At 43.9% G+C, this 13,171-nt stretch overlaps 1 protein-coding gene across 1 annotated transcript in view; it reads left to right on the plus strand.

Annotated features, from left to right (window-relative positions):
• Positions 1–13,171, plus strand: part of LOC138666565 (zinc finger protein 665-like) — a 145,419-nt gene that overhangs the window by 45,072 nt on the left and 87,176 nt on the right. The gene's annotated exons all lie outside the window — the stretch shown is intronic.

Below are 13,171 nucleotides of genomic sequence, written 5' to 3' on the forward strand. Positions count from 1 at the left end.
GTCACATTTTCCTAATCTGAGTTGTCACTTCATGTGGTAATCCAAAAAATGGAAGTTAGGGTACACTACAAAATTATAAAGGTATGAAGGAAGGGTGCTGCACAATGCATGGGAAGGGAAATGGCATTGAAAAAGAAGAAAAGGAGCAATGCATAAATTGTGAGCAAACCTAAATATGCAAAAAATACCAACATATTTTATTAACCAAAAACACACAAAGAGTAAAAGCCATTCCAAGCAGGAGACAACAATCCAGCACCCCCGGTACCAGAGAGGTCCATGTGGCTATATATCAAGTCAAACCAATAAATGGTGGTGATAAAGTACACAAAGAGTTACACTAAATATAGCGGGACTGTCCCTGATATTGACAATCACACAGAAAACAAGAAACTAATGCAAAAACATGTACTGAATATAATAACATATGAACAGCCAAAGTTGGGAGTCCCCAAATTGGTATATGGAAGCATGTAGATGGAATCAGGCCTGATATTAGAGTTCCCCTTAGTAAACTTGTGTGTGTAAGATAACACAAGAAAAGTAATGTATTGTTATGCAGCAATCCATGGATATGTAGTGATCCACAAAAGGGTGACAAAAAAGAAAGTCCTAGGGTGTAGTGTCCTATGTTAGGGGTGGGGAAGTACAGTCCTGGGACCAGGGGTGTGTGGGAAACCCTATATGGTGGCTTACAGTGTTCCTTCTGACTGCATTCTCTTGTTTTTTGACCTGCATTCCATACAATTGCTTCTAACAGGTTTATTTTTTCTAACATAGGACACTACACCCTAGGGCTTTCTATTTTGTTGCCCTTTTGTGGCTCACTACATATCCGTGTGTTGCTGCATCACAATATATTACTTTTCTTATGTTATCTTATACACCCAAGTTTTCTAAGGGGCCCTCTAATATCAGGCCTGATTCTATCTACATACCTCTGTTACAGTTCACAGGGAGGATACCTTTATCATCCCCACCACTCACACTAATTTGTCATGAACCAGGGTTGTTTGATTGCCCCTGGTTCTTTCTGAAGGGGATTTATTTATAGCCCACTTCACTGTTCCGGTTTGTAACTTGCAGCTCTCTGGAGCCCCCCTTACCCTCATTTCAGTCAGGGAACTGCACCTAGGATAAATAGTCACCAGAAAGGCTGCCTTACTTTGTACTGGCTAATGGGCACACTGCAGCGAGGGTGATATAACTACTCCCACTCAGGAGGGAACAATCATTATGAATGCCGCCAGTTGCTATAAAGTCTCCCAAATGCACAGGACAAATCCACTGCCATCAGCTCAGATTTCTTAATTAATAATGGGTCCAGAGCTCACCCAAATTAGTAGCGTAATTCACTTCAGAGGACATGACAGTATGTTATAGAGCAAGGAAAGACAAAGCTAGTAATTTTATATATTTCACTCCAAAAAGGTAGGCAGTGTTTACAGAAGTATAAAAAGATATTATAAAGAAGACAAGTATCATATGTACAGTACAATTACAAATAAAATGGAATTAATGTTGAAAAACGCTTACATTTTGTTCATATCATTTCATCTCATGGCTGACTGTGTGCTGTGGAGGAGGGGCACACATCTAGATGCATATCACACATCTGTCTCGCAGCTAGACCCAGAGCAAAAGACACTGAAGACTGCTGTCTCACTCACTTATCTCCCAGCCTAAAATAAAGGCACTCCCCCTATGGTGACCTCACTCAGAGGCTGAATCCTCCCTTTTCTTAGAGTTATGACAAACCATTTTTATACATAACTCGCTGTATGAACCTCATATGAGAACGACACAATGATCACGATGTTCACCACATCAGGGGGGTTCTTTTAAGTATAAACACAATGTAGTTACATGACCTGCTTACGGAGAAATCTGCTCCTTGCAACTTGTTGGGTTTAGCTCCTAGCGATTTCACTGAGCTATAGATCTCTCGGTGGACATCCGGAATATATAATCCTTATATCTCTAGCCCAGATCGGTGTCATAATACATAACTTTAAAAGAACAATAGAGTCCCGTGCAGGCTGTACCACTTTTGGCTGGTATTAGGCAGGAGGGGGGGAATGAGGGATTTACACAGAGACTGACTTTTGCGGCACAGAGCCATATAAATTCCGCAGCGATCCCAGTGTTGGCACACTGGGCTCACATTACAATTACGGTATATAGCAGGAGGGAGGGAGTTGCGTTCAGGCTTAGAATTTCAGACTTCTGCTAGCAGGCACAGGAAACTGCAGCTGGGAGCCCTTTATGTGTAATTGAAGCAATCAGAACTTCTTCCTATTTCCTGACAGCCTCCATATACCAATTTTGGGGATGCCCAACTTTGCCTGTTCATATGTTGTTACATTCAATACATGTTTTTGCATTAGTTTCTTGTTTTCTGCTGTGATTGTTAATATCACAGAAAGTCCCGCTATATTTAGTGTGGTAACTCTTTGTCTACTTTTTCATCACCATTTATTGGTTTGACTTGATATATAGATATATGGACCTCTCTGGTACCAGGGGTGCTATATTGGTGTCTCTTGTTTGTAATGGTTTTTTACTCTTGGTTTTTTACATGGTATTTTTTGCATGTTTAGGTGTGCACACAATTTATGCATTGGTCTTTTTCTTTTTCAATGCCATTTCGTGTGGTAATAACTTTAGGATGCTTCTAAATATCCCATTTATTCCGATATTCATTTTTCAAAATACATTGTACTTTGTTAGTGTTAAACACAAAACATATCATCTTAAATATATTTCTGAAAATATCAGTAATTTTATTAAAAATAGCTTAAAATTTATTCTCATGTAATGAAGTTCGTCATGAGTAATATTACCTAAATGTCTCCACTCCAAGGACTGACAATGCTCCTTTTTCCTATGACCACTGCCCTTTCTTATACTCGAATATGGGTTTCACAAGTTTCCCAGGGTGCTCCAGTGACAACATCACCCAAAACTTTTTGAGGCCAAATCTGACACGCCTCACTGTATGAAAATTGACTAATCTATGTACTCAGATATCGTGCGTTTAAAGGTACCGTCACACTAGACGATATCGCTAGCGATCCGTGACGTTGCAGCGTCCTCGCTAGCGATATCGTCCAGTGTGACAGGCAGCAGCGATCAGGCCCCTGCTGTGCTGTCGCTGGTCGGGGAAGAAAGTCCAGAACTTTATTTGGTCGCTGGACTCCCCGCAGACATCGCTGAATCGGCGTGTGTGACACCGATTCAGCGATGTCTTCACTGGTAACCAGGGTAAACATCGGGTAACTAAGCGCAGGGCCGCGCTTAGTAACCCGATGTTTACCCTGGTTACCATCCTAAAAGTAAAAAAAACAAACAGAACATACTTACCTACAGCCGTCTGTCCTCCAGCGCTGTGCTCTGCACTCCTCCTGTACTGGCTGTGAGCGTCGGTCAGCCGGAAAGCAGAGCGGTGACGTCACCGCTCTGCTTTCCGGCCGCTGTGCTCACACAGACAGTACAGGAGGAGTGCAGAGCACAGCGCTGGAGGACAGACGGCTGTAGGTAAGTATGTTCTGTTTGTTTTTTTTACTTTTAGGATGGTAACCAGGGTAAACATCGGGTTACTAAGCGCGGCCCTGCGCTTAGTTACCCGATGTTTACCCTGGTTACAGGCATCGTTGGTCGCTGGAGAGCGGTCTGTGTGACAGCTCTCCAGCGACCAAACAGCGACGCTGCAGCGATCCGGATCGTCGGTATCGCTGCAGCGTCGCTAAGTGTGACGGTACCTTTAGAGTTTGCAACCATCCAGTTCTTGCAGAAGTAATCATCTTTGTAAACTCCTGTGAGTTCTGCATCTACACTCCTCAACACTGAAATTTCAACACCAAGAAGGAAAAGTCATGGAATTATGGAAATTGCAGGATTTATAGACATATTAATGAAATGCAAATCATGAAAAATTATAAATACATTTTTCAAAACACCTAGACTTATTCAGTGCAGAGTTTGACTGCCACATTTAGAACTTCACAGTCCTTGGCATGTTGTCAAATTATCAAGAAAACAGGACAGCAAAGTGGCTACTTGATTAGCACTGTAGCCTTGCAGCATTGAGGTTCAGGGTTCAAATCCAACAACGTGTGCAAGAAAGTTTTATGTTCTACCAGTTATAAGAGATCATCTCTCTGGTAGATTCTGATACACACATAGGGATCCAGTTTCTTCATTTCAAACAAAGGAGAGGTTTATTAAATGTCCATAACCCTTTCAGGATGACAAAACAAAACCCAGTTGCAATTCCTGGAATGGAGAATGTGAGCAACAAATCCTGACCAGCTATACCAGTTGTTCCTAAAGCCCGGACCCATAAATCTGGGCCCATTAATAGACTAAGCACTTATTGAGTTGGAGCCTTCTTCTCCAGGTTTCACATCACCGAGGCTTGGTGCCTCGATGACACATACACTCCATCCAGTACCTTCTCAGCTGAAAGCCCACACAGTGCTTTTGTAGATTTCTTTGTGGTATTCTGGTTACCTCCCAAAAATATACTGACCGGGAAATTAAAATTGTGAGCCCCAATGGTGACAGCGATGATATCTGTAAAGCATTGTGGAATGAGTGGTGCTATTTAAGAGTACTATAAATAATTTTTAAAAATCTGCTACCGGCCAATGATGTCAATAGGGAGAAAAGTCAATTTTGTTTCCATTAGTCATGGTTTGCATATTATGAACATTCATCAGAAATGAATAGGCTGGCTAGGATTGCAGGAGCATGGATTGTAGAGCATGCGCAGGAGCTCCTGATCCATGCCAGCTCTCTTTAGCAGGAAACATCCCAATACAATACCGAGCAGGAGTTCTGCTCTGCTGAACACCTCCTGTCTGGTTCAGCGAGCGCAATCAGTGTAATTCTTCTATACTGCTCCATTCCTTCATTCCTTGGATATCTATCGACTCTTTGCCTGATGGTTATTTTACATGTCCATGTTTCTTGTACTTGTGCTTTTTTTTTCTTCTTTGGAACATATAACACATGTTTATATATGATAGTCTATACCCAAAATAATAAGGCATGTCTGAGTTTTGTCACTTTTAGTCTGGAAAGAGCCCAACAAGCAGCGCCCTTCCCAGCCTGATAATATAAGCCCGTAGCTGTCTGCTTTACCTTTCTTGGTCTCATAAAATAGGGGGGACCCCACATATTTTTTTTCATTCATTCATTTATTTATTTGATTAAATGAGCCTAGAAATGACAAACCCCTTCTGAGGAAGACAAATTGAAACATACGTCAAGGGGTGATGCTGTCGTGAACCGTGTCCTTCAGGTAATGTTTATCACTGACTGTCAAGCTTATATTATGTGCTCTTATGATTTAATACTCCACTTCTATCTTACTGATATTGTGGGCCAGGTTACTATTGTGCACATTCATGTGTGAACTACAGGTGCTTCTCACAAAATTAGAATATCATCAAAAAGTTAATTTATTTCAGTCCTTCAATACAAAAAGTTAAACTCATATATTATATAGAGTCATTGCAAACAGAGTGATCTATTTAAAGTTTTTTTTCTGTCAATGTTGATGATTATGGCTTACAGCCAATGAAAACCCAAAAGTCATCTCAGTAAACTAGAATAATTAACAAAACATCTGCAAAGGCTTCATAAGCATTTAAAAAGTCCCTTAGTCTGTTTCAGTAGGGTCCACAATCATGGGGAAGACTGCTGACTTGACAGATGTCCAGAAGGCAGTCATTGACACATTCCACAAGGAGGGTAAGCCTCAAAAGGTCATTGCTAGACTTCTACCAAGATGCCCCAAATCTGTAAGAGAGAGCGCTGGACCCTGGGACTGAGAGTCCGTGTAAGTAAGAAACCGGGAAAGACTTCTACCAAGAGTCCTGACATGCCCCAAATCTGTAAGAGAGAGCGCCAAACTCCCGAGACTGAGAGTCAGTGTAATTAAGAGACCAAAAGAAACTTCTGCCAAGATGCCCTAAATCTGTAGGAGAGCGTGCCGGACGCCCGGGACTGAGAGTCCGTGTAAGTAAGAGACCGGGAGAGACTTCTATCAAGGGGCCCTAAATTTGTAAGAGAGCAATGGACCACCGGACTAGAGTCTGTGTAAGATCGGCGTCACACTACTGTAGAATCCAGGTGAGTGCTATGCGAGAAAACATTTCAGTGTTAATCTATGTGGCAGCTCACATCATTGTTTTTTTCTCAGGCGTATTCAACATGAGTGTAAAATCGCAGCATGCTGCGAGTGCACGCGTATATCGTCCGAGACTCGCCAATACAAGGCTATGGGTGCGGAAAAAAATTGCGCAGCACCCGGACCATGCAAATGCTATCTGATTTTTATGCACCGGTGTCCATTATATACAGAGTACAGTCCAAAAGTTTGGATACACCTCATTTAAAGATTTTTCTGTATTTTCATGACTATGAAAATTGAACATTCACACTGAAGGCATCAAAACTATGAATTAACACATGTGGAATTATATACTTAACAAAAAAGTGTGAAACAACTGAATATATGTCTTATATTCTAGGTTCTTCAAAGTAGCCACCTTTTGCTTTGATGACTGCTTTCCACACTCTTGGCATTCTCTTGATGAGCTTCAAGAGGTAGTCACCGGGAATGGTTTTCACTTCACAGGTGTGCCCTGTCAGGTTTAATAAGTGGGATTTCTTGCCTTATAAATGGGGTTGAGACCATAAGTTGTGTTGTGCAGAAGTCTGGTGGATACACAGCTGATAGTCCTACTGAATAGACTGTTAGCTACTTTTTTCCTGTCATAATACAAATTCTAAGTAAAGAAAAACGAGTGGCCATCATTACTTTAAGAGATGAAGGTCAGTCAGTCCGAAAAATTGGAAAAACTTTGAAAGTGTCCCCAAGTGCAGTGGCAAAAACCATCAAGCGCTCCAAAGAAACTGGCTCACATGAAGACTGCCCCAGGAAAGGAAGACCAAGAGTCACCTCTGCTTCTGAGGATACATTTATCCGAGTCACCAGCCTCAGAAATCGCAGGTTAACAGCAGCTCAGATAAGAGACCAGGTCAATGCCACACAGAGTTCTAGCAGCAGACACATCTCTACAACAACTGCTAAGAGGAGACTGTGCAGCAGGCCTTCAATGTACAATAGCTGCTAGGAAACCACTGCTAAGGACAGGCAACAAGCAGAAGAGACTTGTTTGGGCTAAATAACCCAAGGAATAGACAATAGACCAGTGGAAATCTGTGCTTTGGTCTGATGAGTCCAAATTTGAGATCTTTGGTTCCAACCACCGTGTCTTTGTGCGACACAGAAAAAGTGAATGGATGGACTCTACATGCCTGGTTCCCATCGTGAAGTATGGAGGAGGAGGTGTGATGGTGTGGGGGTGCTTTGCTGGTGACACTGTTGGGGATTTATTCAAAATTGAAGGCATACTGAACCAGCATGGCTACCACAGCATCTTGCAGCGGCATGCTATTCCATCCTGTTTGCGTTTAGTTGGACCATCATTTATTCAACAGGACAATGACCCCAAACACACCTCCAGGCTGTGTAAGGGCTATTTGACCTTTGAGAGTGATGGGGTGCTACGCCAGATGATCTGGCCTCCACAGTCACCAGACCTGAAATCAATCAAGATGGTTTGGGGTGAGCTGGACCGCAGAATGAAGGCAAAAGGGCCAACAAGTGCTAAGCATCTCTGGAAACTCCTTCAAGATTGTTGGAAAACCATTCCCGGTGACTACCTCTTGAGGCTTATCAAGAGAATGCCAAGAGTGTCCAAAGCAGTCATCAAAGCAAAAGGTGACTACTTTGAAGAACCTAGAATATAAGACATATTTTCAGTTGTTTCACACTTTTTTGTTAAGTATATAATTCCACATGTTAATTCATAGTATTCATATCTTCAGTGTGAATGTACAACTTTCATAGTCATGAAAATACAGAAAAATCTTTAAATGAGAAGGTCTGTCCAAACTTTTGCTCTGTACTGTATATATATATATATATATATATATATATATATATAATTGTTTAAGGGATACTTCCGTCTGTCTTTCTGTTGGCAACTTCCGTCACGTCGCTGATTGGTCTGGCCAGCTGCCTGTCATGGCTGCCGCGACCAATCAGTGACGGGCACAGTCCGATTAGTCCCTCCCTACTCCCCTGCAGTCAGTGCCCGGCGCCCGCATACTCCCCTCCAGTCACCGCAGACACAGGGTTAATGGCAGTGGTAAGGGACCGCATTATGCCGCGGGTAACGCACTCCATTACCGCTGCTATTAACCCTGTGTGACCCAGTTTTTACTATTGATGCTGCCTATGCAGCATCAATAGTAAAAAGATCTAATGTGAAAAATAACAAAAAAAAACAAAAAACCTACAATTCTCACCTTCCGTAGTCCGATGATGCACTCGCGCCTGCCGCCAGCGTCCGTTCCCAGAGATGCATTGCGAATTTACACAGAAGACTTAGCAGTCTCGTGAGACCGCTAAGTCATCTGGTAAGTTCGCAATGCATCCTGGGAATGAAAGATGGCTGCAGCCGCACGCGCATCGCCAGAGCTTCGATGGATCCCGGCGGGTGAGTATATAACTATTTTTTATTTTAATTATTTTTTTAACAGGGATATGGTGCCCACACTGCTATACTGTATACTCCGTGGGCTGTGTTATATACCGCGTGGCTGCTATATACTACCTGGCCAGTGTTAGATACTATGTAGACTGTGTTCTATACTGTGTGGGCTGCATTATATACTACATGGCTGCTATATACTACGTGGGCAGTGTTATATACTACGTGGCTATGCTATATACTACGTGGGCTGTGTTCTATACTGCGTGCTATACACTACGTGCCAACTGTTAGATACTATGTGGGCTGTGCTATATATTACGTGGCCAGTGTTACATACTACGTGGGCTATGTTATATACTGCTTGGCTGCTATATACTGTGTGGGCTGTGCTATATACTACATGGGCTGTGTTATTTACTGCGTGGCCTATATTCACACATCGGGTATTCTACAATATGTATGTATGTATATAGCAGCCAATGGTATATACCACAGGCCACGTAGTACTCCTATATACTACATGGCCTATGCAATATACTATGTGGCTGCTGTATACATACATACATATTCTAGAATACCCGATGCGTTAGAATCGGGCCACCATGTAGTCTACTTTATAATTGTCTAAGGGTCACTTCCGTCTGTCTGTCTGTCTGTCACGGATATTCATTGGTCGCGGCCTCTGTCTGTCATGTAAATCCAAGTCGCTGATTGGTCGTGGCAAAACAGCCACAACCAATCAGCGACGGGCACAGTCCGGAAGAAAATGGCCGCTCCTTACTCCCTGCAGTCAGTGCCCGGCACCCACATACTCCCCTCTAGTCACCGCTCACACAGGGTTAATGCCGGTGGTAACGGACCGCGTTATGCTGCAGGTAACGCACTCCGTAACTGCTGCTATTAACCCTGTGTGTCCCCAACTTTTTACTATTGATGCTGCCTGTGCGGCATCAATAGTAAAATAAATGTAATGTTAAAAATAATAAAAAAACAAAAAACCTGCTATTCTCACCCTCCGTAGTCCGCCGAGCCGCTCGCGCCGGCCGCCATCTTCCATTCCCGGCGATGCATTGCGAAATTACCCAGAACATTTAGCGGTCTCGCGAGACCGCTAAGTCATCTGGGTAATTTCGCAATGCATCCTGGGAACGGAAGATGGCGGCCGCCACGCGCGTATCGCCGGAGCTCCGCTGGATCCCAGGGGTGAGTATATAACAATTTTTTATTTTAATTATTTTTTAACAGGGATATGGTGCCCACACTGCTGTATACTACGTGGGCTGTGTTAGATACCGCGTGGCTCTGTGCTGTATACTACGTCGCTGTGCAATATACTACATGGCGGTGCAATATACTACGTGGCTGGGGAATATACTACGTGACTGGGCAATATACTACGAGGCTGGGCAATATACTACGTGGCTGGGCAATATACTACGTGGCTGGGCAATATACTACGTGGCTGGGCAATATACTACGTGACTGGGCAGTACTACGTGTCTGCTGTATACTACGTGGCTCTGTGCTGTATACTATGTCGCTGTGCAATATACTACGTGGCTGTGCAATATACTACGTGGCTGGGCAATATACTACGTGGCTGGGCAATATACTACGTGACTGGGCAATATACTACGTGGCTGTGCAATATACTATGTGACTGGGCAATATACTACGTGACTGGGCAATATACTATGTGGCTGGGCAATATACTACGTGACTGGGCAGTACTACGTGTCTGCTGTATACTACGTGGCTCTATGCTGTATACTACGTGGCTGTGCAATATACTACGTGGCTGTGCAATATACTACGTGGCTGGGCAATATACTACGTGGCTGGGCAATATACTATGTGACTGCGCAGTACTACGTGTCTGTGCTGTATACTACGTGGCTCTGTGCTGTATACTATGTCGCTGTGCAATATACTACGTGGCTGTACAATATACTACGTGGCTGGGCAATATACTACGTGGCTGGGCAATATACTACGTGACTGGGCAATATGCTACGTGACTGGGCAATATGCTACGTGACTGGGCAATATACTACGTGGCTGGGCAATATACTACGTGACTGGGCAATATACTACGTGGCTGGGCAATATACTACGTGGCTGGGCAATATACTACGTGACTGGGCAATATACTACGTGGCTGTGCAATATACTACGTGGCTGGGCAATATACTACGTGACTGGGCAATATACCACGTGGATGGGCAATATACTACGTGGCTGGGCAATATACTACGTGACTGGGCAGTACTAAGTGTCTGTGCTGTATACTACGTGGCTCTGTGCTGTATACTGTGTCGCTGTGCAATATACTACGTGGCTGGGCAATATACTACGTGACTGGGCAATATACTACGTGACTGGGCAATATACTACGTGACTGGGCAATATACTACGTGGCTGGGCAATATACTATGTGGCTGGGCAATATACTACGTGGCTAGCCAATATACTACGTGGGCTGTGCAATATACTCAGCGACGGGCACAGTCTGGAAGAAAATGGCCGCTCCTTACTCCCCGCAATCACTGGCCGGCGCCTGCATACTCCCCTCTGGCCACCGCTAACACAGGGTTAATGCCGGCGGTAACGGACTACGTTATGCCGCGGGTAATGCACTCCGTTACCGCCACTATTAACCCTGTGTGTCCCCAACCTTTTACTATTGATGCTGCCTATGCGGCATCAGTAGTAAAAAAATGTCATGTTAAAAGTAATAAAAAAAACAAAAAACCTGCTATACTCACCCTCCGTTGTCTGCTGAGCCGCGCGGGGCCTCCGCCATCTTCCATTCCCATTGATGCATTGCGAAATTACCCAGAATACTTAGCGGTCTTGCGAGACCGCTAAGTCATCTGGGTAATTTCGCAATGCATCCTGGGAACGGAAGATGGCAGCAGCCGTGCGCGTATCGCCGGAGCTTCGGTGGATCCCGCCGGAGGGTGAGTATATCACTATTTTTATTTTAATTATTTTTTTAACAGGGATATGGTGCCCACACTGCTGTATACTACGTGGGCTGTGTTAAATACCGCGTGGCTCAGTGCTGTATACTACATAGGCAGTGTAATATACTATGTGGGCTGTGTGATATACTCCGTGGGCTGTGCTATATACTGCGTGGGCTGTGCTATATATTACGTGGCCACTGTTATATAATACGTGACTGGGCAATATACTACGTGGCTCTGTGCTGTATACTACGTGGCTGGGCAATATACTACGTGACTGGGCAATATACTACATGTCTGTGCTGTATACTACGTGGCTCTGTGCTGTATACTACGTCGCTGTGCAATATACTACGTCGCTGGCCAATCTACTACGTGTCTGGGCAATATACTACGTGGGCTGTGCAATATACTACGTGTTTGTGCTGTATACTACGTCGCTTTGCAATGTACTATGTGACTGGGCAATATACTACGTGGCTGGGCAATATACTACGTGACTGGACAATATACTGCGCGACTGGGCAATATACTATGTGACTGGGCAATATACTACGTGGCTGGGCAATATACTACGTGACTGGGCAATATACTACGTGACTGGGCAATATACTACGTGACTGGGCAGTATACTACGTGACTGGGCAATATACTACGTGACTGGGCAATATATTACGTAGCTGGCCAATATACTAAGTGACTAGGCAATATACTACGTGACTGGGCAATATACTACGTGGCTGTGCAATATACTATGTAGCTGGGCAACATACTACGTAGCTGGGCAATATGCTACTTGACTGGGCAATATACTACGTGGCTGGGCAATATACTACGTGACTGGGCAATATACTACGTAGCTTGCCAATATACTATGTGACTGGGCAATATACTACCTGACTGGGCAATATACTACGTGACAGGGCAATATACTACGTGGCTGGGCAATATACTACGTGCGCTGTGCAATATGCTACGTGGACATGCATATTCTAGAATACCCGATGCGTTAGAATCGGGCCACCATCTAGTATATATATATTGTTCTGGCATAGCATGTGAAGGGAGATACATGTCACTGCGCATACTGCGGTCAGTGATGTAAAACCAGAGTGTTTTTGCCTCCAGTTTGCTAAGTGCTGAGGGGGTTAATAACCTATGTAATTGGCTGGTTTTATTGGACCTCCATAGAGCGGGTGGGTGGAGGTCCACCCCACTTGCAGAGTCCTGACAGGACCTGTGTGAGGTCAAGGTCATGTGACCATCACATGGGTGTTAAATACCTGGCAATGAGAGTCAGTGGTTGTTGTGTATTGGGAGAGCAGGAACTCCCACATATCTCCCAGAGGAGTGAAGGACTGTGCGGGATAACTGCAGGTGAACCCTGCAGGGAATGGACTCATATGAACTGTGTTTTGTTTGTTTTACCATCATAGCAGCAAGGCTCTGTTTATTTTGTTGAACCCTGCCAAGGTTTATGCTATCCATAATAAACCAGCAGGAGATTATCTACCAGAAAGGTTCCTGTGTCTTAAGGTACCTTCACACATAACGATATCGTTAACGATATCGTTGCTTTTTGTGACGTAGCAACGATATCGTTAAGGAAATCGTTCTATGTGACAGCGA

The sequence above is a fragment of the Ranitomeya imitator genome, chromosome 2, assembly GCF_032444005.1.
Source record: "Ranitomeya imitator isolate aRanImi1 chromosome 2, aRanImi1.pri, whole genome shotgun sequence".
In the NCBI taxonomy this organism is placed as follows: Eukaryota; Metazoa; Chordata; class Amphibia; order Anura; family Dendrobatidae; genus Ranitomeya; species Ranitomeya imitator.